Raw genomic sequence first — 26,883 nt, 5'->3', positions numbered from 1 at the left:
TTCCTCCAGAGGGCGGCGGATGCGGTGAGCCGGATCGGGGCAGAGCTTGCTGACGAGGATGCGCGCCTTGAGGCGGAAGGTTTGCGCCTTGCTGAGGAGAGGCGCAAACTAAAGTTAGCCATCGCCCTCGCGCATCACCAACGTGATCTCGAAAACGCGAAGGCTGAAGCGTCGCTGGCAGCTTCGTGGGAGGCCTACTCCCTGGCCATCGAGGAGGCTCAGGAAGCAGACCGACGATGCAAGGATGCGAAGGAGCGCACATGGGAGCTCCTGGCCTGGGGCAACTCCCTGGAGCAGCAAGTGGAACTGTGCCAGGCGGCCTTTGAGTCGATGGCGGGGCCCCCCTATTGATCGGGCGGAGCTTCTGAAGTGCAAGGAGGCGCTGACGCTGGAGGCCGCTAAGCGCAACCTTGATCTTGAGCGGTTGGAGACGAGGGAGCGCCTGGTGGCTCGGGCGGAGGATGACGTTGCCGCGCGCGAAGCCCGGGCCCAGGAAGAAGTCGATCGCCGCGTGGCGGAAGCTCGCTCGGCCTTCGAGCGCAAATACGAGACGAGGTTGGGGCTGATCAAGGCCGAGGCTGAGGGCAGGACCGCAGCCCTCAGGGCCAAACTGGCCGAAGTGACGCAGCGTGCGGACTCCTCCGCAGCCGCCCTCAGCGCAGCATAGGCGGAGCTGTCCTCTTCCCGGGCCGAGCAGCTTCTTCTCCATCAGAGGGTTGAGGACGAGGTCCGTCGACGGCGGTTTCTGGAGCGTGAGCGTGCCCCTATGCTTCAAACACTCAGAGAAAGGGCCAACACAGCTTTGGGCAACATCTGCAAGGCTGCCGCTAAGGAGCCGCACGAGGTCAACTACGCCGGCAACCTCCAGTTTTCACCGATGTGGTGACGCTTCTGGAGAACCACTCTCAAAGGTCCCGTTGGCTTGTCAAAGAGAGGAGCCGAGCCTTGCTCGAGCGTGCATTCTCCCGCGTCTTCAGCTATCTGCTGGACAGGGACCCCCACTTTGACTTCGACGTTGCCATCGCACCCGTGCCCATAGCCGTCCGGGGTGTGCTGGCGTGATGGGTGGAGGATAATCTGGACGCCCTCGTCAGGGCCTTTTGCGTCTGATGATGATGGCTCGGTCATGGCCGCCAATGAAGGCGGTGTTGTGGACGATCCTAGCACTGGCGGAGATGCTGGCGGCGGCGGCAATGTCAACGACGCCAGCGATGCCTCCGAGGATGCCCAAGAAGACACGGTGAGTGATATGTCCGACTGGCCGCATGTCACTGCTGTTTATCCTGCACGAAGAAGGTTCGGGCTTGGCCCCGAAGAATGTAAGAGCATTTTGGGAGGGGAAGCCCTCATTTAAAGGTTTGCAATTAGTACCCTGGTAAGTATAACTTTGCGTGTGAAATTAGCTGCTAGCCCAGTGATGGGTCAGTTGACCTGTGTACCTTTCGACCCGGACGAGTCTCGAGTGGGCCTGCGAGGGCCGCCGCACCTCGGGTGTCTTCTGATTAACTTGTAGATTCCGCGATGAAAACCTCCGGAAAGGGTGCGGTACCAGTGGTCCTGGTTGTAAACGTGCATGTCCTGGCCCGGCTCGCGAGGGGCTCGCGAGGGGGGGCAGCCGCTGCTAACTTGGGACGCAAAGCCAAAACCAGAACGCATGAGATTGCTCGAACGAGACTAAACACCCCTTCCCCCAAACACACGCAAGCATCGAGCTCAAATCAAACTTAAATTCAAATCGAAGAACTTTGACAACAAGGCAAAAGCAAAAGGCCGCGTCCGGCACCTAGTCTAGTCTTCGACGTCTTCTCACCAGCGCGGAGCTAAGTGCTGCCACTGGGCGTGGGCGGGAGCCCCTGAGGCCCGAGGGCGGCTTTCCGGAGACTCAGGGGCGTGTACAACCCCACTCATTATTACGTGAGAGTGTCACAAGCGGTGAGCTTCACAGGCACTGGGCCTTCTCCATAGGTACCGGCCTTGCTTCATATCGCCAGACAAGGGCCTCGCCTTGCGCCTCACTCTGCCGCCATCGACGGCGACCGGAAACCAGGACGACGCCAATGAGGCAGAGTGGTCGCCAGCGGTTCCCCCAACGACAACGGGTCCCGTGCTGGGGGCAGGCCTTGGGGCACCTCCCCGGCAGGGGGCCTACCTCCTGAGAACGCCTTGCTTTGACCGCCGCGGGGACGAACCTGAATCTCGGCCCCTTTCCTGCAGCCCCCTGCGCCCTCCTCCCAAGGGGTATGAGGCTGCAGAATTGGGGCAGCCACCTGCTGCGGCGACCTGTATCTCCTGCGACCCATGCTTAGCATAAGCTTGCTCCTGAGGGATGAGTGGTACCCGATAGTTGCCACCGCTGGTGCGGTTGTCGAGGCTCTCCTGGGGTTCCTGAAAGAGCTCAACTTCACGCGTCTCCTCACCCCAGCCTGGCCCGAGGAATGAGCCATGATCTTCCTCCAGTGCGCACCCCTGATCCACCATGCGGGGCACATAAGCTTCCAGGGTCGCCGCCCCATGCGCCTCGCCGTAGCGCCCCGCATGCCACGCAGCCTGGCTTGGAGCGCCGTCTTGGGGGTGATGGCGCGGCGGTCCGCCGAGGCCGAAGGTCGTGGTGTGCACCCCTTCGCTAGCCTGAGAGGGGGCTGGCGTGACTTGTCGCCCGGTGCCGGCGGAGGTGTTGGTGCTGGACCAGCCCTGGAGTCCACTGGAAGTCGCGTGCGCACGCACGATGCCACCATGCGACCCGCCTTGGGTCTGGGGTGGCAGCTCGACGAAGAAAGGAGGTGTTCCTGAGGCGGCGGCGTCCAGGAGCTCAGCTACTCGCTCCAACAACACGTCGCCACCGCCCACCAGCAGTCGGCACCGTAGTAGCTCTCGGGCCACCGTGTGCGCAGCCCTGGAATTCGCTTGCTCCCGTCGGGTGTACGGCGCTGTGGCAGCGGCGTGGTCTGAGGCCCTTGCTGCAGCCCGCACCTACCGTGGTGTGAGGGCAGGCGGCGTCTGGTCGCGTCGCCCGCGCCCTGCAGCGCCCTGCGGAGCGCGGGCTGCCGGAGGTGCAAGGTTGAGGTCGCCCTGGGCAGGTGCCACGGCATGGCCGGGCCATGCTGCCCAGCGGTCGATGTTGGCTGCCGAGTCACTTGACATCTGAACGGCGAGGTGACGGAACATGATGCGGAGGAAGAAGGATTCTGGCGCCCCCCTACTTGGCGCGCCAAATATCAGATTTCGGGTTCCGGCAGACCCTTGAGGTTCGAACACTGGGGTGCGCGCGGAGATCTCTCCCCTACCGATCTACGTCCAATCTCCTCACGTGATCTAAGCTGGAAACAACGAACAACACAAGGGACACGAGGTTTATACTGGTTCGGGCCACCGTTGTGGTGTAATACCCTACTCCAGTGTGTGGTGTGGTGGATTGCCTCGGGGGTTGATGATGAACAGTACAAGGGAAGAACAGCCTCGCAAGAGGTGTTCTTGAGCTGGTGCGATGAACTGCTGGGGCGAGTTCAGTCGCCTCTTTCTCTCTTTGCTAGGGTTCTACCAGATCTCTCGCTGTCCCCCTACTCTGTGGTGGCTAGCTCTATTTATAGAGGCCCTGGGCCTCTCCCCAAATAATAAGCGGGAAGGGCGCCAACAATTGGCCATTTTGAAGGGGAACATATAGTACAAGTTATCCAGACCAAAGGCGGTCTTCGGCTACCAAAAGCACTTTGGTGACGCCGTCTTGGGCTCCACGGTGACCTCCATCCTGCCGCCCTGTTGGTCTTGGTCTCGTTGCACCAGAATGGTAACCTTTGCCCGGTGCCTTGGCCTGTGCTTGCCCCCTTTGCACCAAAGGGGGAAACAAGGACACTGCGCAGGTCGGCGCCCGCCTGGTCTCGATCGTCATGGCTTGTGTCACAGGCTCCTCGCGAGGTACCCCTGCCTTGATCTCTCCGCCTCCTCGCGAGCCTGGCTGATGAGGCTGCCTCTGAGGAAGCTTCCTGTCGTCCGCCCTGCGAGGCTTGGCCCCTCGCGAGGGTCCTGAGCTTGAGCTGATGAAGGTCGGCCGCGCTCGGCCCCCACTTGAGCCACGCCGCAGGCCACACGCAGGCAAGTCTGGGGACCCCCTTTCCCAGAACGCTGACAGATAGAGTGTACTCTTCTCCTTGTGCTTCCTTTTGGATATGTTGATATGTTGGATATGTTGTTGGAAACTTGTTTTGGATATGTATGTATGGATATGTTGTTGGAAACCATTGTATATGTTGTTGCAAACTTGTATGTTGGATATGTTCAGTGGAAACTTATTGTTGGTGTGCTTGTTGAAATTTTGTCAAATTGAATGAATTTAAGTAAACATAGAAAAAACAGGGGCTATACGGATACTTTGACGTCTGTTGGCAGACGACAAATAGCTTTGCCATCAGGCAGCAGACAACAAAGCTGACATGTGGCAGCTACCTATGCAACCTGGGGGCACTGGGATGGCCTACCTGTGCATCTTTGTCATCTGCCAGCACACGGCAAAGCACGCCGTTAACCCCCTAACGAACCTAACCTGCCACGTGTGCCGTTCGCTGGCTGATGGCAAAGACCATTTTATCTTTGCCGTCCACCAGGAGACGACAAAGAACCCTTTGTCGTAGCTTATTTAGTCGGACCATGGCTGACGACAAAGTGCCTGATTCCTGTAGTGGATGTTGATGAATTTAGTAAGCACTACCTTCTGTCCCTACCTTTTGTTTTATGTTTTTGTTAGTTAAATAATATAAAATGCCATGTTTTGCCTATTTTCTGAATTTTTCGTGGAATAAAAAATGACCCGAAAATAAAAGTTTTCAGAATGCCCTGAAAATTTAATACGATTTTTTCTGAATATTTAAGAATTTTTGGTGCAAATAACATCAGAGGGAGGTGCACCAGGTGGGCACAACCCACCTGGGCGCGCCAGGACCCCTAGGCGTGCCCTAGTGGGTTGTGGTCCCCATGTGGGCCCCCTCACTTATCTCTTCACACCACATCATCACTTACCTCCAGAAAAAATTCTCCATTGCTCTCTCTCTCCCGTGTTCTTACTCTCAAACCCGCGGAATTCGATCTCTTTGCTCGAAGCTCCGTTTCCGAAACTGTTTCAGGGGATAGTTGCTTGGTATGTGACTCCATTGTTTGTCCAATTATTTTTTGTTTGTGTTGTTTATATTTTGAATAATTAGCTACTCTTGGTGCTGCTGTAGATGAGCTTGTATGTTGAATTCTTAGATTTCTAAGTAGTTTGAATGCTTGCTATGGCCTCTATGTATCCCTATGAGTAGTTGGTATCATTTTTGTGAAGTTTCGTTGAGAAAATTTTGTGGACTAAAATAATTCAAAATTTTTGTTCATAGGAAAAACATGAATATCTTTAGGAAGTTTGGTTCCAAGAAGAACTCCAAGGGAGTTATTGGGGAGTCGTCTGACAGTGATCTCCATCCCCGGAGGTTGGCAGAAGTATGGCCATGCGAATGGTCGCATACCCCGTTTGTGGAAGAGGCTGGAATCATGAAAGAGTTTACACAATATGCTGCTAATGCCGGCCTCACCAACTTCATCGTAGCTGAATGTGAACAATATCATCTCCTCACAAACACCTCTTTCAAAGTTTTAATTTCTTTCCTAGGAATAATCCTCCCGAGGTGCAGTTTAATTTATATGCTGAAATTGTCAGATACCACTTAATGAATTCTGTAACATATGCGTGACCCCTTCTGACGGGAGCTTAGTTGAGCCTAGGCCGGCAGAGTTTGAGGCCTTTTATCGTAACTTGACAGTGGGAGATGAGAGAGGAGTGTCGGCCGTCACTGCCACTAGCATACATTTTCCTGCCTTGCATTATTTTTCTTTATTTGTCGCTAAGTGTTTGCTTGCTAGAGAAAAGGTAGGTGCGCTCAGCACACTAGACTTTGCTGTTTTACGTCATGCACTAGAGGGCGACAACACTTATAGCATGGGAGTTGTTTTGGCACGCCGCCTCCACGTTAATAAATCCAAGGGTAAGATACATGATGGGATTTTTCCTACTCATTTGGTGGCTCACTTTAATGTTGAGATACGCCTTCATGATTACCCTCTGACCAAGGTTTATCTAGATCGCGCAACCATGGATCACCACCAAGGTTTACCCTCTGACCAAGGCTACCATGTCAACTCTTGGTTCACCTTGTCGAGAGGTAGAAGCTTCCACGTGGACGGACGAGGTACTCTCCTTCACCTCAGTTGGACGAATCTTGCCAATAGAAAAGTCATGGATTGCTTCCGAAGGGTCTTTGTCTCCTACATCAATTGGCAATTGCTCTACTTGCGAGCCGTTAGATCCATCAAACTTCACATTTACCATCTCTTCAACCTTTCGGGTGAAATTGTTGTATACACGGTAAGTGTGAGAGTTTGAGCCATAACCAAGTAGGAAACCCTCATGAGATTTAGGAGCAAATTTAGAACGACGATGCTTATCAAGAATGCAGCACTTTGAGCCGAACACTGGAAAGTATCGAACTTGGGGTTTGTTACCGGTGAGAAGCTCGTATGCCGTCTTGCCGAGTAGCTTGTGAAGAAACAAGCGATTTGTTGCATGACAAGCTGTCTCAACCGCTTCCGCCCATAAGTGTTTTGGCGTCTTGTACTCATCAAGCATTGTTCTCGCCATCTCGATAAGAGTTCGGTTCTTCCTCTCAACAACTCCATTTTGTTGAGGCGTATACGTAGCCGAGAACTCATGTGAAATCCCTTCTTCGTCAAGAAATTTATCCACATTTGCGTTCTTGAACTCCATTCCATTGTCGCTTTGAACCTTCTTGATTTTCTCTTCAAATTGATTTTGGGCCTTCCTAGCGAAGTTCTTGAAGATCTTTTGGACCTGCGATTTATCATCAAGAAAGAACACCCACGTAAATCTTGAAAAATCAACGACTATGACTAGACCAAATGAGTTACCACCGAGACTTTTGTAGGCATTGGGACCAAAGAGATCCATATGAAGTTGCTCGAGCGATCTTCTCGTGGTCATGATGTTCTTCACGGGATTTCTTCCTCCAACTTGTTTTCCTGCTTGACAAGCACTGTACAATCTATCCTTGTCAAATATAACATCTTTTACTCCATGGATGTGATCACCTTTAATAAGCTTATCAAGATTCTGCATGCCCACATGATCTAATCTTCTATGCCACAACCAACCTTTAGAAGATTTAGCAATTAAGCAAGTTCTAGGTTGAGCCTTTTTAGCGAAATCAACAATGTAAAGATCACCTCTACGTAAACCAGTAAAGACCATATTGTGGTTATCTCTACAAAACACTTGGTAATCTACTTCAGTAAATAGGACATTGAAATCAAAGTCAGCAAGTCTAGATACATAAAGTAGATTATATCCAAGAGATGTTGGGGAACGCAGTAATTTCAAAAAAAATGCCTACGCGCACGCAAGATCATGGTGATGCATAGCAATGAGAGGGAAGAGTGGTGTCCACATACCCTCGTAGACCATAAGCAGAAGCATTATGACAACGCGGTTGATGTAGTCGTACGTCTTCACGATCGACCAATCCTAGCACCGAAGGTACGACACCTCCGCGATCTGCACATGTTCGGCTCGATGACATCCCACGTGTTGGAAATATGCCCTAGAGGCAATAATAAATTAGTTATTATTATATTTCCTTGTTCATGATAATCGTTTATTATCCATGCTATAATTGTATTGATAGGAAACTCAGATACATGTGTGGATACATAGACAACACCATGTCCCTAGTAAGCCTCTAGTTGACTAGCTCGTTGATCAATAGATGGTTACGGTTTCCTGACCATGGACATTGGATGTCATTGATAACGGGATCACATCATTAGGAGAATGATGTGATGGACAAGACCCAATCCTAAGCTTAGCTCAAAGATCGAGTAGTTCGTATGCTAAAGCTTTTCTAATGTCAAGTATCATTTCCTTAGACCATGAGATTGTGCAACTCCCGGATACCGTAGGAGTGCTTTGGGTGTGCCAAACGTCACAACATAACTGGGTGGCTATAAAGGTACATTACAGGTATCTCCGAAAGTGTCTGTTGGGTTGGCACGAATCAAGACTGGGATTTGTCACTCCGTGTAAACGGAGAGGTATCTCTGGGGCCACTCGGTAGGACATCATCATAATGTGCACAATGTGATCAAGGAGTTGATCACGGGATGATGTGTTATGGAACGAGTAAAGAGACTTGCCGGTAACGAGATTGAACAAGGTATAGGGATACCGACGATCGAATCTCGGGCAAGTACAATACCGCTAGACAAAGGGAATTGTATACGGGATTGATTAAGTCCTTGACATCGTGGTTCATCCGATGAGATCATCGTGGAACATGTGGGAGCCAACATGGGTATCCAGATCCAGCTGTTGGTTATTGACCGGAGAACGTCTCGGTCATGTCTGCATGCTTCCCGAACCCGTAGGGTCTACACACTTAAGGTTCGGTGACGCTAGGGTTATAGATATATTAGTATGCGGTAACCCGAAAGTTGTTCGGAGTCCCGGATGAGATCCCGGACATCACAAGGAGTTCCGGAATGGTCCGGAGGTAAAGAATTATATATAGGAAGTGCTATTTCGGCCATCGGGACAAGTTTTGGGGTCACCGGTATTGTACCGGGACCACCGGAAGGGTCCCGGGGGTCCACCGGGTGGGGCCACCTGCCCCTGGGGGCCACATGGGCTGTAGGGGGTGTGCCTTGGCCTATATGGGCCAAGGGCACCAGCCCCAAGAGGCCCATGCGCCAAGAGAGAGAAAAAAGGGGAGAGTCCTAAAGGGGGAAGGCACCTACGAGGTGCCTTGGGGAGGATGGACTCCTCCCCCCCTTGGCCGCACCCTTCCTTGGAGGAAGGGGCAAGGGCTGCGCCTCCCCCCTCTCCCTTGGCCCTATATATAGTGGGGAAAAGGAGGAGCAAAATATACCTAAGGCCTGGCGCCTCCCTCTCCCTCCCGTGACACATCTCCCTCCTCCCGCAGCGCTTAGCGAAGCCCTGTTGGAATCCCGCTACTTCCACCACGCCGTCGTGCTGCTGGATCTCCATCAACCTCTCCCTCCTCCTTGCTGGATCAAGGCATGGGAGACGTCTCCGTTCCATACGTGTGTTGAACGCGGAGGTGCCGTCCGTTCGGCGCTAGGATCATCGGTGATTTGGATCACGACGAGTAGGACTCCATCAACCCCGTTCTCTTGAACGCTTCCGCGCGCGATCTACAAGGGTATGTAGATCCACTCCTCCCTCGTTGCTAGATGACACCATAGATTGATCTTGGTGACACGTAGGAAAATTTTGAATTTATGCTACGTTCCCCGACACCACGAACTCACGATCCAGCAGACTGTCGAGGGAGAGCTTCGTCAGCACGATGACGTGATGACGATGATGATGATGCTACCGAAACAGGGCTTCGCCTAAGCATCGCTACGATATGACCGAGGTGGATTATGGTGGAGAGGGGCACCGCATAGGGCTAAGAGATCAATGATCAACTTGTGTGTCTATGGGGTGCCCCTATCCCCCGTATATAAAGGAGTGGAGGAGGGGGAGGGCCGGCCCTCTACTATGGCACGCCCTAGGGAATCCTACTCCACCCGAGAGTAGGATTCCCCCCTTTCCAAGTAGGAGTAGGAGAGAAGGAAGGGAAGGAGAGAAGAGAAGGAAGCAGGGGGCGCCGCCCCTCCCCCTAGTCCAATTCGTACTAGGCATTGGGGGCGCGCTCGGCCTGCCCTAGGCAGCCCCTCTCTCTTTCCCCTAAAGCCCAATAAGGCCCATATACTTTCCGGGGGGTTCCGGTAACCTCCCGGTACTCCGAAAAATGCCTGAACTCATCCGGAACTATTTCGATGTCCAAACATAGGCTTCCAATATATCGATCTTTACGTCTCGACCATTTTGGACTCCTCGTCATGTTCGTGATCAAATCCAAGACTCTGAACTACCTTCGGTTCATCAAAACACATAAACTCATAATACCGAACGTTACCGAACGTTAAGCGTGCGGACCCTACGGGTTTGAGAACTATGTAGACATAACCGAGACACGTCTCCGGTCAATAACCAATAGAGGAACCTAGATGTTCATATTGGCTCCCACATATTCTACGAAGATCTTTATCTGTCAAACCGCATAACGATATACGTTGTTCCCTTTGTCATCGGTATGCTACTTTCCCGAGATTCGATCGTAGGTATCTCAATACCTAGTTCAATCTCGTTACCAGCAAGTCTCTTTACTCATTCCGTAATGCTACATCCCGTAACTAACTCATTAGCTACATTGCTTGCAAGGCTTATATTGATGTGAATTACGGAGAGGGCCCAAAGATACCTTTCCGACAATCGGAGTGACAAATCCTAATATCGATCTATGCCAACTCAACAAACACCATTGGAGACACCTGTAGAGCACCTTTATAATCACCCAGTTACGTTGTGACGTTTGGTAGCACACAAAGTGTTCCTCCGGTATTCGGGAGTTGCATGATCTCATAGTCATAGGAACATGTATACGTTATGGAGAAAGCAACAACAACAAACTAAATGATCATCATGCTAAGCTAACGGATGATTCAAGTCAATCACATCATTCTCTAATGATGTGATCCCGTTAATCAAATGAAAACTCATGTCTATGGTTAGGAAACATAACCATCGTTGATTCAACGATCTAGGCAAGTAGAGGCAAACTAGTGACACTCTGTTTGTCTAGGTATTCACACATGTACTAAGTTTCCGGTTAATACAATTCTAGGATGAATAATAAACATTTATCATGATATAAGGAAATATAAATAACAACTTTATTATTGCCTCTAGGGCATATTTCCTTCAAGAGATTCAACTTAAGGCAACTTGAAAGATAGGTGGTGCTAGCTCATTATCTCTTGCATATCCAAAGCATTAAGTAATTGGAGAAGCTTCCCTCAAGCTTGTGGGAGACTCTCTTCTTCAATTTGCACAAAATTATATATTTCCCTTAAGGCAGCTTGTTTCTTATGAACGGGGAAATATTTAGTAGAGAAGTAATAAATCATATCCTAGAGACTACGCACACAACCAGGATCAACAGAATTAAACCATGTTTTAGCATCACCGTTTAATGAGAACGGAAACAACTTAATGATAAAGTCATAGCGAGTTTTCTCATCATTAGTGAACAGGGTGGATATATCATTTAATTTAGTAAGATGTGCCACAATAGTTTCAGATTCATAGCCATAAAAAGGATCAGATTCAACCAAAGTAATTATCTCAGGATCGATCGAGAAATCATAATCCTTATCAGAGATACAGATAGGTGAAGTAGCAAAAGCAGGGTCATATTTTATTCTAGCAACAAGGTCTCTCCTATCACAATGTTGATTCTTTGATTATGGGTTATCAAGATCAACAATAGGTTCAATCTCTACATCATTGTCATTGCTAGGTTCAGCATCAACATGAACATCATGATTAACACTATCACTAGGTTCATGTTCATTGCCAGATTGTGTTTCAGCATCAGAAATAGAAATATCATTCAGATTCTGAGGTATGTCAACAACAGGTTCACTAGAAGCATGCAAAGTCCTATCATTTTTCCTTTTCTTCTTCTTAGAAGAACTAGGTGCATCAACATTAATTATCTGAGAATCTTGCTCAATTCTCTTAGGGTGGCCCTCAGGATACAAAGTTTCCTGAGTCATTTTACCCCCTCTAGTCATAACTCTAACAATATTATCATTTTTCTTATTATTTAATTCATTGAGCAAATCATTCTGAGCTTTAAGTACTTGTTCTACTTGAGTAGTAACCATAGAAGCATGTTTACTACTAAGTTTAAGTTCACCTCTAACTCTAGACATATAATCACTCAAGTGTTCCATCATATAAGCATTTCGTTTCAATTTTCTACCAACATAAGCATTGAAGTTTTCTTGTTTAACAATAAAATTATCAAACTCATCTAAGCATTGGCTAGCAGACTTATAATGAGGAATATCACCTTCATCAAATCTATAGAGAGAATTTACCTTTACTACATGTGTCGGGTTATCAAGACCCTGTATTTCTTCAATAGGTGGTAAATTCTTAACATCTTCAGCTTTAATACCTTTTTCTTTCATAGATTTCTTTGCCTCTTGCATATCTTCAGGACTGAGAAATAGGATACCCCTTTTCTTTGGAGTTGGCTTAGGAGTTGGTTCAGGAAGTGTCCAATCATTTTCATTACTCAACATATTATTTAATAGCAATTCAGCTTGATCAATAGTTCTTTCCCTGAAAACACAACCAGCACAACTATCCATGTGGTCTTTGGAAGCATGTGTTAGTCCATTATAAAAGATATTAAGTATTTCATTTTTCTTGAGAGGATGATCAGGCAAAGCATTAAGTAATTGGAGAAGCCTCCCCCAAGCTTGTGGGAGACTCTCTTCTTCAATTTGCACAAAATTATATATTTCCCTTAAGGCAGCTTGTTTCTTATGAGCAGGGAAATATTTAGCAGAGAAGTAATAAATCATATCCTGGAGACTACGCACACAACCAGGATCAAGAGAATGAAACCATGTTTTAGCATCACCCTTTAATGAGAATGGAAACAACTTAAGGATAAAGTAATAGCAAGTTTTGTCATCATTAGTGAATAGGGTAGATATATCATTTAATTTAGTAAGATGTGCCACAACAGTTTCAGATTCATAGCCATAAAAAGGATCAGATTCAACCAAAGTAATTAACTCAGGATCGACAGAGAAATCATAATCCTTATCAGGGATACAGATAGGTGAAGTAGCAAAAGCAGGGTCATATTTCATTCTAGCATTCAAGGATTTTTCTTTCAGCTTAGCTATACGTTTCTTAAGATCATATCTATCATTGCAAGCTAAAAAGTCTCTAGCAGTTTCTTCATCCATAACATAACCCTCAGCCACAACAGGCAATTCATATCTAGGGGGAGAATCTTCATCATCACTTTCATCAATATGATCGGTTTCAATAATTTCATTCTCTCTAACCCTAGCAAGTTGTTCATCAAGAAATTCACCTAGTGGCGCAGTAGTATCAAGCATAGAAGTAGTTTCATCATAGATATCATGCAAAGCAGAAGTGGCATCATCAATAACATGTGACCTATCAGAATCAATAGCATGTGTAGGTGTCGCAAGTTTACTCAAAACAGAAGATGAATCAAGTGTAGAGCTAGATGGCAGTTCCTTACCTCCCCTCGTAGTTGAGGGAATAATCTTGGTTCTTTCATCTTTTAAGTTCTTCATAGTGATCAACAGATATAAATCCCAAGTGACTCAAAGAATAGAGCTATGCTCCCCGGCAACGGCGCCAGAAAATAGTCTTGATAACCCACAAGTATAGGGGATCGCAACAGTTTTCGAGGGTAGAGTATTCAACCCAAATTTATTAATTTGAAACAAGGGAAGCCAAAGAATATTCTCAAGTATTAACTGTTGAGTTGTCAATTCAACCGCACCTGAAAGACTTAATATCTGTAGCAAAGTATTTAGTAGCAATGTAATATGATAGTAGTGGTAACGGTAGCAAAAGTAACAGTAGCAGTTTTGTAGTAATTGTAACAGTGGCAACGGTAAAGTAACTAAGCAAAGATCAATATGTGAAAAGCTCATAGGCAATGGATCAGTGATGGATAATTATGTCAGATGTGATTCATCATGCAACAGTTATAACATAGGGTGACACAGAACTAGCTCCAGTTCATCAACGTAATGTAGGCATGTATTCTGAATATAGTCATACGTGCTTATGGAAAAGAACTTGCATGACATCTTTTGTCCTACCCTCCCGTGGCAGCGGGGTCCTATTGGAAACTAAGGGATATTAGGGCCTCCTTTTAATAGAGTATCGAACTAGAGCATTAACACTTAGTGAATACATGAACTCCTCAAACTACGGTCATCGCCGGTAAGTTTCCCGATTATTGTCACTTCGGGGTTAACGGATCATAACACATAATAGGTGACCATAGACTTGCAAGATAGGATCATGAACTCACACATATTCATGAAAACATAATAGGTTCAGATCTGAAATCATGGCACTCGGGCCCTAGTGACAAGCATTAGGCATGGCAAAGTCATAGCAACATCAATCTCAGAACATAATGGATACTAGGGATCAAACCCTAACAAAACTAACTCGATTACATGGTAAATCTCATCCAACCCATCACCGTCCAGCAAGCCTACAATGGAATTACTCACGCACAGCGGTGAGCATCATGAAATTGGTGATGGAGGAAGGTCGATGATGATGTTGGCGACGGATTCCCCTCTCTGGAGCCCTGAACAAACTCCAGATCAGCCCTCCCGAGAGAGATTAGGGCTTGGTGGCGGCTCCGTATCGTAAAACACTGTGAATCCTTCTTTTTGATTTTTTTTCTCCCCGAACGTGAATATATAGAGTTGGAGTTGAGGTCGGTGGAGCATAAGGGGGCCCACGAGGCAGGGGCGCGCCTCAAGGGGGTGGGCCCCCCCCCACTCTCATGGATAGGGTGTGGGCCCCCTTGCGTTGATTCTTTTGCCAATATTTTTTATATATGCCAAAAATATTCTCCATGAAGTTTCAGGTCATTCCGAGAACTTTTATTTCTGCACAAAAGTAACACAATGGCAATTCTGCGGAGAACAGCGTCAGTCCGGGTTAGTCCATTCAAATCATGCAAGTTAGAGTCCAAAACAAGGTCAAAAGTGTTTGGAAAAGTAGATACGATGGAGAGGTATCAACTCCCTCAAGCTTAAACCTTTGCTTGTCCTCAAGCAATTCAGTTGACAAACTAAAAGTGATAAAGAAAAAAGTTTTACAAACTCTGTTTGATCTTGTTGTTGTAAATATGTAAAGCCAGCATTCAAGTTTTCAGTGAAGATTATGAACTAACCATATTCGCAATAACATTTAGGTCTCATGTTTACTCATATCAATAGCATAATCAACTAGGGAGCAATAATCGTAAATCTCGGATGACAACACTTTCTCGAAACAATCATAATATGATATAGCAAGATGGTATCTCGCTAGCCCTTTTTGAGACCGCAAAACATAAATGTAGAGCGCCTCTGGAGATCAAGGACTGACTAAACATTGTAATTCATGGTAAAAGATATCTAGTCACAGTCATACTCAATGTAAACTAATAGTAATGCATGAAATGACAGCACTGCTCTCCAACAGGTGCTTTTCAATAAGAGGATGATGACTCAACATAAAAGTAAATAGATAGGCCCTTCGCAGAGGGAAGCAGGGATTCGTAGAGGTGCCAGAGCTCGATTTTTGAAATAGAGATACATAATATTTTGAGTGGTATACTTTCATTGTCAACATAACAACCAAGAGATCTCTATATCTTCCATGCTACACACATTATAGGCAGTTCCCAAGCAGAATGGTAAAGTTTATACTCCCCCTACCGCCAACAAACATCAATCCATGGCTTGTCCGAAACAACAGGTGCCTCCAACTAACAACAATCATGGGGGAGTTTGGTTTGCAATTATTTTGATTAGGTTTGAGCATTGGACTGGGCATCCCTGTTACCGACCATTTTCTTGTGAGGGAGGAGCGGAGTCCACTCCTCTTGAGAATAACCCGCCTAGCATGGAAGATATAGACAGCCCTAGTTGATACATGAGCTATTCGAGCATACAAAATAGAATTTCATTTGAAAGTTTAGAGTTTGGCACATACAAATTTACTTGGAAAGGCGGGTAGATACCGCATATAGGAAGGTATAGTGGACTCATATAGAATAACTTTTGGGGTTTATGGAAGTGGATGCCCAAGTAGTATTCCCGCATAGTACAAGTGAAGGCTAGAAAGAGACTGGGAAGCGGCCAGCTAGAGAGCGACAACAGTCATGAACATGCATTAAAATTAATCAACACTGAATGCAAGCATGAGTAGGATATAATTCACCATGAACATAAATATCGTGGAGGCTATGTTGATTTTGTTTCAACTACATGCGTGAACATGTGCCAAGTCAAGCCACTCGAATCATTCAAAGGAGGATACCACCCTATCATACCATATCACAACTATTTTGATAGAATGTTGGCACGCAAGGTAAACCATTATAAACTCCTAGCCAATTAAGCATGGCATGAGAAACTATAATCTATAATTGTCATTGCAAACATGTTTCATTCATAATAGGCTGAATCAGGAATGATGAACTAATCATATTTACAAAAACAAGATAGGTCGAGTTCATACCAGTTTCTCTCATCTCAATTAGTCCATCATATATTGTCATTATTGCCTTTCACTTGCATAGTTGAACGGTGCGGATTATAATAATAGTGCACGTGCATTGGACTAAGCTGGAATCTGCAAGCATTTAATACATACGAGAAGACAAGGTAATAAGGGCTCTTTGTTAGATCAACAATAATGCATATGAGAGCCACTCAACATTTTCATCATGGTCTTCTCCTCTCGACCCCCATAGAAAAGAAAGGAAATAAAACTATTTACATGGGAAAGCTCCCAACAAGCAAAAGAAGAATGAGAAATCTTTTTGGGTTTTCTTTTAGTTACTACTACTACAGGCATGGAAAGTAAACTAGCTAAAAGCTACAACTAATTTTTTTGTTTTTCTTAAGGTTTTTCAAACACACAAGAAGAATGCTGGAAAAGAAAAATAAACTAGGATGGATAGTACAATGAAAAAGTATGAGAATCGACAACTGGCATGAGTGTGTGAACATGAATGTAATGTCGGTGAGAAATACATACTCCCCCAAGCTTAGGATTTTGGCCTAAGTTGGTCTATGGCCATAGCTGGCCTGGTGGGTATTCAAAGTTGTAGCTGTGGTCGTACTGAGATGCAGCAGCTACTGCTTGACGAGCTGCAGCTTGGAGGCGAGCTGCCTCCGTCCTCCTCTCGTACTCGTTCGCCTCCTCCCTGGTTATAACATATCTCCTTTTTGCCTGAAAGTCAAAGAAAACAGGAGCAGGGAGAGAAACATGGATGGTGCGCCGTCTATCAAAGATTAGTCGGTACTGGAGGAACTGATCGTTCCTCTCAACAAATTGATGGCGAACCATGGCATTATAATCTAGGTAAGCAGGAGGAAACTCAATATCATTTCCACGTATTGGTATATCAAGATAGTTAACTACACGAGTTGCATAAATTCCACCAAACAAATCTCCACTTATACTGTTGTAATGCAACCTACGTGCAACAATAGCACCCAAATTATATTGTTTATCACCCAATACCGCACTCTTGAGGACACTAAGATCTGGAACACACATGTGACAAGCCTCATCTTTACCGTTAATGAATCTACCAATGAAGAGAGCAAAATAATGTATGGAAGGGAAATGAATGCTTCCTATGGTAGCTTGTGTGATTTCCCTAGATTCCCCCATAGTAATAATAGCAAGAAAGTGTTTATATTCAGATTTGCGAGGTTCACTAACATTGCCCCACGGCGGGAGTTTACAAGAAGTATTAAAATCTTCTAGGTCCATGGTATATGATTTATCATAAAGATCAAATAAAACAGTGTGAGAATTGCGCGAGCATGTAAATTTAAACCTTCTCACAAATGAATGAGTTAGGTAGCGGTATTGCGGGCACTTATCTGACACGAAGCCCTCAAGATCAGCGTTACACACATACGTGTCAAATTCTTCCTTGGTGCCTGCACGGATCATAAACTCCTCTGACGGCCATTCACAAGGCCGCACTTGAGCTTCCCCTGGTAGTTCATTGTCCGGCTCATGTATCGCGGGCCTTGGGCCTTGCTTCCTTGAGGAACCACCTTGGTACATTTTCCTAAACATATTTCTTCCTCTGAAAAATTTCTGAAATTTTTAGTGACTCAAAAGAAAATTGAACCAAACTCAACAAGATTGATAGCAACTAGTCCCACAAGTGCCTAGAGGCCATATCATGTAGTAAAACTACTTTTGACCACATAAATTTGACATGCAAGCTCAAGAACAAGGTCACCTAAGCAGCAAAAAATTGCAATAAATAAAGAACTAGAACAAAAACTAATTGCATCATTGGAGGAGTCACATAGCAAAGAACAATCCCCCAAAGCAGTTTTGTGAATGGAGCTTTGAGCAAGGAGATCGAAAATGGTAGCAAGATGAGCTAGAACTCGGGTTTGAGCTGGTGGAGGATTTTTCCTGGAGGAAGAAGAAGTGTGTGGGTGCAAGAATAAGTGAAGGGGGCCCACGTGGGGTCCACGAGGCAGGGGGCGCGCCCTAAGGGGGTGGGCGCGCCCTGGACCCTGATAACCCACAAGTATAGGGGATCAATTGTAGCCTCTTTCAATAAGTAAGAGGGTCGAACCCAACGAGGAGCTAAAGGTAGAACAAATATTTCCTCAAGTTCTATCGACCACCGATACAACTCTACGCACGGTTAACGTTCGCTTTACCTAGAACAAGTATGAATCTAGAAGTACTTTGTAGGTGTTGTAGGCTAGGTTTGCATCATAATAAAGAGCATGTAAATAAAAGCTAGGGGCTGTTTAGATAAAGACACAACTAAATTAGTTTCAGTAGAGAGATTTTTGTCATGAGAAAGTTACTTGTCCCTAGGCAATCGATAAATAGACCGGTAATCATTATTTTCATTTTATTTGAGGGAGAGGCATAAGCTAACATACTTTCTCTTCTTGGATCATATGCACTTATGATTGAAACTCTAGCAAGCATCCGCAACTACTAAAGATCATTATGGTAAAACCCAACCATAGCATTATAAGGCATCAAGTCCTCTTTATTCCCATACGCAAACAACCTACTAACTCGGGTCTGTGTTTCTATCACTCATGCCACCCACCATAAGCAAATCATGAACATATTGCAAACCCTACAACAGGGATCCCTCTCGCTTGCGTGACACGGAGAACACCAATAATAAAACATGCAACTCAAACCAATCATGATCATCAATTAACCCATAGGACAAAACAGGTCTACTCAAACATCATAGGATAGCCATACATCATTGGGAAATAATATATAGCGTTGAGCACCATGTTTAAGTAGAGATTACAGCGGGTAAAAGAGGGGTTACACCTCTGCATAGAGGGGGGAAGAGTTGGTGATGGCGGTGGTGAAGTTGTTGGTGTAGATTGCGGTGATGATGATGGCCCCGGCGGCGTTCCGGAGCCACCGGGGGAGAGGGGGAGACCCCCCTCCTTCTTCTTCTTCCTTGAACTTCCCCTAGATGGGAGAAGGGGTTCCCCTCTGGTCCATGGCCTCCATGGCATGGGAGGGGCGAGAGCCCCTCCGAGATTGGATTTGTCTCTCTGTCTTTCTCTGTTTCTCTATTTCCTGATTCTGCCCTTTCACCGTTTCTTAAATTCCCGGAGATCCGTAACTCCGATTGGGCTGAATTTTGGACACGGTTTTTATCCGGGTATTGGCTTTCTTGCGGAGAAAGAAGGGTACCAACCTCCTTACGGGGTGGACACGAGGCCCCATGGCACGCCCCCTGCCTCGTGGCCCCCTCGGGCATCATCTCGTGTTGGTTCTTCTTCCCAAAAATCACATATATTCCAAACAAATCTTCGCCAGTTCTTATCCCGTTTGGACTCCGTTTGATATGGATTTACTACGAAAGAAAAAACATGCAACAAACAGGAACTGGCACTGGGCACTAGTTCAATAAGTTAGTCCCAAAAATAGTATAAAAAGTTGCCAAAAGTATATGAAAGTTGTAGAATATCGCCATGGAACAATCAAAAATTATAGATACGACGGAGACATATCAGCATCCCCAAGCTTAATTCCTGCTCGTCCTCGACTAGGTAAATAATAAAAAAGATAATTTTTGATGTGGAATGCTACCTAGCATAATATTGATCATGTAATCTAATCATGGCATGAATATTAAGACATGAGTGATTCAAAGCAATAGTCTATCATTTGATATTAAGACAATAATACTTCGAGCATACTAATAAAGCAATCATGTCTTTTCAAAATAACATGGCCAAAGAAAGTTATCCCTACAAAATCATATGGTCTGGCTATGCTCCATCTTCACCACAGAAAATATTCAAATCATGCACAACCCCGATGACAAGCCAAGCAATTGTTTCATACTTTTGACGTTCTCAAACCTTTTCAACTTTCACGCAATACATGAGCGTGAGCCATGGACATAGCACTATAGGTCGAATAGAATATGATGATGGAGGTTGTGTGGAGAAGACAAAAAAAGGAGAAAGTCTCACATCGACGCGGCTAATCAATGGGATATGGAGATGCCCATCAATTGATGTCAATGTGAGGAGTAAGGATTGCCATGCAACGGATGCACTACGAGCAATAAGTGTATGAAAGCTCAAACTGGAAACTAGGTGGGTGTGCATCCAACTTGCTTGCTCATGAAGACCCAGGGCATTTGAGGAAGCCCATCGTTGGAATATACAAGCCAAGTTCTATAATGAAAATTCCCACTAGTATAAGAAAGTGATAACTCAAGAGACTCTCTATATGAAGAATATGGTGCTACTCCGAAGCACGAGTGTGGTAAAAGGATAGTAACATTGTCACTTCTCTCTTTTCTTTCATTTTTTTAATTTTTTCTCTTTTTTCTTTTTTGTAGGCTTCTTTGGCCTCTCTCTTTTGGGGGGGGGGCTTCTTTGGCCACTTTTATTTTGATAACCTCACATGGGACAATGTTCTAATAATGATGATCATCACACTTTTATTTACTTACAACTCAATATTACAACTCGATGTCTAGAACAAAGTATGACTCTATATGAATGCCTCCGGCGGTGTACCGGGATGTGCAATGACCTAGTGTAGAAATGACATCAAAAAACGGACAAGCCATGGAAACATCATGATAGCTATCTTACGATCATGCAAAGCAATATGACAATGAATGCTCAAGTCATGTATATGATGATGATGATGGAAGTTTCATGGAATATATCTCGGAATGGCTATGGAAATGCCTTGATAGGTAGGTATGGTGGCTGTTTTGAGGAAGATATAAGGAGGCTTATGTGTGACTGAGCGTATCATATCACGGGGTTTGGATGCACCGATGAAGTTTGCACCAACTCTCGAGGTGAGAAAGGGAAATGCACGGTACCGAAGAGGCTAGGAATGATGGAAGGGTGAGAGTGCGTATAATCCATGGACTCAAACATTAGTCATAAAGAACTCACATACATATTGCAAAAGTCTATTAGCTATTGAAACAAAGTACTACGTGCATGCTCCTAGGGGGATAGATTGGTAGGAAAAGACCACCGCTCATCCCCGACCGTCACTCATAAGGAAGACAATCAATAACTAAATCATGCTCCGACTTCATCACATAATGGTTCACCATACGTGCATGCTACAGGAATCACAAACTTCAACACAAGTATTTCTACAATCCACAACTACCCACTAGCATGACTCTAATATCACCATCTTTATATCGCAAAACTATTGCAAGGAATCAAACATATCATATTCAGTGATCTACAAGTTTTATGTAGGATTTTATGACTAACCATGTGAATGACCAGTTCCTGTCATCTCTCTAAATAGATATAAGTGAATCAAGAGAGTTTAATTCTTTCTACAAAAGATATGCCCACGCTCTAACAAATATAAGTGAAGCAAAAGAGCATTCTACAAATGGCGGTTTTCTATGTGAAGAGAATCATGCAATCCAAACTTCAAAAGATATAAGTGAAGCACAAGAAGCATTCTATAAAGCCATACTCAAAAGATATAAGTGAAGTGCAATGAGCATTCCATAAATAAACCAAGGACTATCTCATACTAGCATGGTGCACAAAAGAAGAGTGAAAACTAAATGCAAAAGATGCTCTAAGATTTGCACATATCGCATGAACGGAACGAATCCGAAAATATACCGATATTTGTTGAAGAAAGATGGGATGCCTTCTGGGGCATCCCCAAGCTTAGACGCTTGAGTCTCCTAGAATATTTACTTGGGGTGCCTTGGGAATCCCCAAGCTTGAGCTCTTGCCTCTCCTCCTTCTCCTCACATCGAGACCTCCTCGATCTTCGAACACTTCATCCACACAAAACTCAACAGAAAACTCGGTAAGATCCGTTAGTATAATAAAGAAAATCACTACTCTAAGTACTGTTGCAAACCAATTCATATTTTGTTTTTGCATTTTAGCTACCATTATATAACTTTTCCATGGCTTAATCCACTGATAGAAATCGATAGTTTCCCTATGCATGAAAAACAGAATCTGTCTTAAACAGGACAGTCTGTAGTAATCTGAACATTCGCCATACCTCTGGTACTCCAAAAATTCTGCCAAAATTAGAAAAAATAAACAATTTGTATATAAAGACAGTGCAAAAATTGTTCTTTTCAGAAAAATTGCACACTACAGCCAAAGTTTCTGTTCTGCACCGCACAAACCAACAAGCAATGTAAACATCCTAAAGGCAAATCTTGGCACATTATTTTTATAACACAATTGATTTGTACAAGGGGATAATTATTTTTTTGAAAAGTTGCAGTAATCAAGATTCACAAAGTTTCCGTGAGCATGAACAAAGTTCAAGGAGCTCCCCCACTTCAACAATGCTTGTCTCTCTCACTTTCACTTTCCTTTTTGAAAAGTTTTGGGTTCCACTCTTTAATTTTTTTGTTTTTAAACTATATAAAAGCACTCAACATAAATAAATGACTCTCTAAAACTTCCAGGTTGTCTCCCTGGCAGTGCTTTCTTTAAAGCCATTAAGCTAGGCATATAGTGCTCAAGTAATGAATCCACCCGGATCCCAAGGTATATCAAAGCTAATTTTAATTAACAATGTTTTGTGATTTAGTACTGAGCACAAAGTAACATATGTCATGCAACAATGAAGTCTAACTCTCTTCCTATGCATCGGTATGTCATAAAAGAACAATTCATGCACACATAGTAAAGGCTAATGCATAGTATAAATAGTTTCTTGCAATTTTATCATATTTGAAACATGGAGAGGCGGAGATGTAGTTCCTCTCTCATAATAATTGCAAGTAGGAGCAGCAAGCACATGCATAATATATATATCAAAATCGTCATGTGCAGTAGTAAAACGCAACCCATCAATATAATCCTTAATAAGGGAAAACTTCTCCGATATAGTGCAGTCGGGAGAATTCAAAAAGATAATAGGACTATAGTGCGTGGGTGCAATAATAACAATTTCATGTTTAACATAAGGAACTATAGAAAGTTCATCTCCATAAGCATAATTCATATTGGCATCTTGGCCACAAGCATAGCAAGCATCATCAAAAAGGGATATTTCAAAAGAATCAACATGATCATAACAATCATCCTTCGGTAAGCACGAAGGGAAATTAAACAATGTATGAGTTGAAGAGTTACTCTCATTAGAAGGTGGGCACGGGTAGCTAATCCGCTCTTCCTCCTTTTGTTCTTCGCTCTCCTCATCATCTTTTTCATCCAATGAGCTCACAGTTTCAACAATTTCTTCTTCCATAGACTCCTGCAAAATATTAATCTCTTCTCGGACAGCGGAGACTTTCTCAATAAATTCATCAATATGATAATTGTATTTATAATTCTCATAGCAATATTTAAGGATAGCTAAATTTTCAGGTCTATAAACTGAATCATCAAAATCTTCAAACTCTTTAAACAAAGATTCAATTTCATAAGCACCCATAAAAGCAACAAATTCTTCTATTTGTTCCACATTATAATAATCATATATACCATTAGCATAAGAAGCCAAGGTTTCATCATCATTAAATACACATGAAAAAGGAAGGTGTGGAGCCTTCATCCTAGAGCAACAAGTATAATCATATCTGAAGCATAGTTGCCGAGCATACCAATGCAACATATAAATTTGATCCCATAATAGTTTCCCTTTTTGAGTCAAGCGATAATCCCTAAAGTATTCACGTTGATCCAACGTTACTCCCATTATAAAGTTGAATGGGGTTTTCTCAGGATTATCAAAGTAGTACATAATATCTTTCACATAAAGAGCATCGAGGGTTTTAGAAGGTTCCCCATCTCCATGAGTCGCAAGTAAACCTAATTTTTTTGGTATTTCGTGTTCCATATCCACAACTAAAGATAGAGAACAACTTATAACAACAAATAAAAATTACTTAGTGATAAAGCAACCAAGCACACATGAGAATATTCACCCCATGCTATAACTACCCGTTAACGGCGCCAGAAAAAGGTCTTGATAACCCACAAGTATAGGGGGTCAATAGTAGCCTCTTTCAACAAGTAAGAGTGTCAAACCCAACGAGGAGCTAAAGGTATAACAAATATTCCCTCAAGTTCTATCGACCACCGATACAACTCTACGCACGCTTAACGTTCGCTTTACCTAGAACAAGTATGAATCTAGAAGTACTTTGTAGGTGTTGTAGGCTAGGTTTGCAAGATAATAAAGAGCATGTAAATAAAAGCTAGGGGCTGTTTATATAAAGACACAACTAAATTAGTTTCAGTAGAGATATTTTTGTCACGAGAAAGTTATTTGTCCCTAGGCAATCGATAACTAGACCGGTAATCATTATTGCAATTTCATTTGAGGGAGAGGCATAAGCTAACATACATTCTCTTCTTGGATCATATGCACTTATGATTGGAACTCTAGCAAGCATCCACAACTACTAAAGATCATTAAGGTAAAACCCAACCATAGCATTATAAGGCATCAAATCCTCTTTATTCCCATACGCAAACAACCTACTTACTCGGGTATGTGTTTCTATCACTCACGCCACCCACCATAAGCAAATCATGAACATATTGCAAACCCTACAGCGGGGATCCCTCACGCTTGTGCGACATGGAGAGCACCATGGGATAGCACCAATAATAAAACATGCAACTCAAACCAATCACGATCATCAATTAACCCATAGGACAAAACGGATCTACTCAAACATCATAGGATAGCCATACATCATTGGGAAATAATATATAGCATTGAGCACCATGTTTAAGTAAAGATTACAGCGGGTAAAAGAGGGGTACACTACTGCATAGAGGGGGGGAGAGTTGGTGACGGCGGTGGTGAAGTTGTTGGTGTAGATTGCGGTGATGATGATGGCCCTGACGGTGTTCCAGCGCCACCGGGAGAGAGGGGGAGAGAGCCCCCTTATTCTTCTTCTTCCTTGACCTTCCTGAAAGTGCGTTATATCGACTAGGGGGGTGAATAGGCGATTTTTATGAGAGTCTTCACAACATGGAAGTTATGAAGACAAACAGCAGAAATATGCCTATTACTATGCAGCGGAAGGTAGACTACAGTAGGCAAGCCATGGTCAAGTATCAACAGAGTGAAAGCACAGTGACAAATGGCTGCAGTGTAATAAGGATCAGGTAGGAAGATATTATGAAGCCAAACAGATCATACACTCACGTTGTGAAGACAAAAGATAGAACAGACATGCAATGACTTCACAATGAGTAATCAGTAAGTAAAAGGAAGTGAAGATGAAACCAGTGACTCGTTGAAGACAATGATGTGTTGGACCAGTTCTAGTTGCTGTGACAACTGTACGTCTGGTTGGAGCGGCTAGGTATTTAAACCTTAGGACACACAGTCCCGGACACCCAGTCCTGAGCACGCAGCTCAGGACACCAAGTCCTCACCGTATTCTCCTTGAGCTAAGGTCCCATAGTCCTCGCCCAATCACTCTGGTAAGTCTTCAAGGTAGACTCCCAAACCTTCACAGACTTCGTTCACTGGCAATCCACAATGTCTCTTGGATGCTCAGAACGTGACGCCTAACCGTCTGGAGGATGCACAGTCCTCAAGTGTAATAAGTCTTCAGATCACACAGACAAGAAGACTTAAGTGATGCCCAATTCTCTCTGGCTTTGGGTGGTTAGGGCTTTATCCTCGCAAGGAATTCTCTCTCAAAGGCTTCGAGGTGGGTTGCTCTCAAACGAAAAAAGCCGTACTCTTAATCTGAGCAGCCAACCGTTGATGGTTGTAGGGGGTGGGCTATTTATAGCCACTTGGCAACCCGACCTAATTTGTCCGAAATGACCCTGGGTCACTAAGGAACTGACACGTGTCCCAACGGTCAGATTTCAAACTCATATGGCAACTTTACTTGGGCTACAAGCAAAGCTGACTTGTCCGGCTCTGGACAAGATTCGCTCTCATTGTCTTCACTCAAAGACATAGGTTTTTGTTTTAGGCATCACTTCAGTCATTCTGGCTGGTTCTCCTGGACCCCACTTAATAGTACGGTGGTTCCTATGACTCAACACAACAGAAAAAGAACTATGTAAGATCTAAGTCTTCGAGCTACATAGGCTTCATATCGTGTCTTCTCTTGTCATAGTCTTCAATGTGAATATCTTCATATACCACCTTTGACTTCAATGTCTTCATACATTTTTAGGGGTCATCTCTGGTAGTAAAATCGAATCAATGAGGGACTTCTACCTGTGTTATCCTGCAATTCTCACAAACACATTGGTCCCTCAACTAGGTTTGTCCTCAATACTCCAAAACCAACTAGGGGTGGCACTAGATGCACTTACACTTCCCCTAGATGGGAGGAGGGTTTCCCCTCTGGTCCATGGCCTCCAGGGCATGGGAGGGGCGAGAGCCCCTCCGAGATTGGATCTGTCTCTCTGTCTCTCTCTGTTTTTGCGTTCCCTGATTCTGCCCTTTCACCGTTTCTTAAATTCCCGGAGGTCCGTAACTCCGATTGGGCTGAATTTTGGACACGATTTTTATCCGGATATTTGCTTTCTTGCAGCCAAAGAAGGGCACCAACCGCCTTACGAGGTGGCCACAAGGGCCCAGGGTGCGCCCCCTCCCTCATGGCCCCCTCGGGCATTGTCTCGCATTGATTCTTC

Source organism: Triticum urartu, chromosome 3A, assembly GCF_056163025.1.
Source record: "Triticum urartu cultivar PI428250 chromosome 3A, HENAU_Tu73, whole genome shotgun sequence".
NCBI lineage: Eukaryota > Viridiplantae > Streptophyta > Magnoliopsida > Poales > Poaceae > Triticum > Triticum urartu.
This window is presented reverse-complemented; position numbering follows the sequence as displayed.